A 2,209-nucleotide genomic window follows, 5' to 3' on the forward strand; every position below is an offset into this window, starting at 1 on the left:
ACTGGGTTGTATTTAACCCAGCATTTTTTAGAGTGTATTATTGAAATTATTCATTTCATAGCAGGTATGCAGATACACATACATGCACGATTGTCATGGAAAGCCCGGCTAAAAGAAGTAAAAGATACTGTAGTTGCCTGTCTGCAGTTTTACTGCCACCCAATGGGCATTTTCTTGAACTCGTGGTGACACAGTTTAGATGTAACGTGAACAACTGTATTATAGCGCCCTCTGCAGGATATGGTCGCTATATTGCAGGTAGGGCTATATTGAGGACCTTCAATTTAAATAGGCCTACTGTATTTCTGCATCAAAGTGGGTCCAGCACTGAACGTTCTACTACGCACTGCAGTGAGGATTTTTATTTAAAAATGTTAAAATACAAGATAAGAACTGAAAATACATTATTAAAGTTTCTGGAAAAATATTTATTATATAGGCCTAATGTCAAAAAAATTAGTGTAGGGTTTACTTTGAAACAATTTTGACTCAGAAATTGCAAGTAAATTTTACAAATAATTACAAAGAAGCGGCAAGTAACACTTAAAAATGTTTGAAGCAGAAATACTGTGAATTTATTGTAAAACGTATTATCTTTGTATTATTTAAAACTAAATAAATAAATAAACAATGTAATAATATAGAATCCCCACAAAATATAATCGCAATTATGTAAAAAAAACCTGAAGCGATTGATAATAGTTAATAGTCATTTTAATTTTTGATCCCTATGAATTCAAACACCACTAACATTAGAGATACGAATGGGGAAAAAGGAGGATATTACGTCATAATTTTTGTTTCGGTTAAATTTATAAATGGATGGGATAATAATTTATACGATTTTATGAGTTTCAGAGTTTCAAACTTCATCAATAGTAATTCAATTAATCAGTAACCTAATTCAAAGTGGTCCAAGCGCAAATCAACTGCAGGTTGGATTTATTAGAACGTTTAGAACGTTTTCTTTTAAAGACTTTTCAGTTTTAGTTGGGTGAATATTTATCTATTTATTTATTTTTAATATAGGCTATAGGCTTCTCTTGCACTAGCATACTTGAAACAAACTCCTACATTTGCAAGTATTTGTACCTTCTGGTGCACTTTGTTCTAATCCAGTCTGCAAAATGAATGCATATTGCTACAATGTTGATTTTCACGTCTCTGATGTAACCTAACCTATAGTGAGACTGATTGAGTTCTTCAGTCGCTGTTCAGTGTCTAGGTGCTGAAACCTATTGTGTCATGATTGATGCAGTTTCTCCCACTCACAGAAGAACATTTTAAAAGGTCTCGTCATTTAGTTTCTGTATTGTTTTATGTCAAGTATAAATAAAGTTGTTAAGTCACTGGAAAAAACTATTAAAGGAACGGAGTTTTGAGTGAAGGGTGACATACCAGCTCAGATGCAGTCCAGACACGAGCGGTTTAACATTAGCCGTTTTAAACCAACGTCTAAGGCTCATCGTAAACTTTAGCTGACACACACGCACTCTTATCTGGCAGTTTTTAGTTATGTGCATCTAGACTACATGCCAATGTTCCCTCTCAAGAGACTTTAGGACTATAAAAGAGAGGTTTGGGCAGCCGGCCAACAAAACAATTAGCCATATTCTCGCAGCGCATGGGAATCCTGGGTCCACTTTATCTTTCTAATGACCGACCCTCCCTGCCTCCTCCTCCCGCTGCCGGGCAGAGCGCAGCTGACCCGGGCAGTGTTCAGTGTTCTCTGCGGTGGTCTTGCGGTGATGGGCCGCCTTGATTTATCCGTGCTGATTTATATAGCTATACGATGAACGTGCGCTTCGCACAGGAAGTAAAGGAGAACTCCTTTACATAAAAAGAAAAGACTTTCTTTTGATTTTCAGTTGATGACAGAAAAAGAAGATGAAGAAGGGGAGAAAGAAAATATATTTCTGTCTTATTCTCTTAGGAGAGGTTTGCGGAGCTTTCCAGCGTCCCGTGAGAAAAAGATGCCCCATAAAACTTATTAGCATGAGATATAAATATTTTTACATACACTCGAATGCCTCTGAAAGTTTATAGAGACAGAGAAAATGTCACTTTCACCGTCTCAGCAGATTGAGACAATTTTATAAAAAGAACGTTCAAAAAGATAAGAAAAAGATAATGTGTAGTGAAAAAGTGTATACTTAAAAACATAGGCTTATAAGAATTTTTATGAACTTAATATACATACACACACATA

The sequence above is a fragment of the Sinocyclocheilus anshuiensis genome, unplaced genomic scaffold (assembly GCF_001515605.1).
Source record: "Sinocyclocheilus anshuiensis isolate Anshui unplaced genomic scaffold, SAMN03320099.WGS_v1.1 scaffold1658, whole genome shotgun sequence".
In the NCBI taxonomy this organism is placed as follows: domain Eukaryota; kingdom Metazoa; phylum Chordata; class Actinopteri; order Cypriniformes; family Cyprinidae; genus Sinocyclocheilus; species Sinocyclocheilus anshuiensis.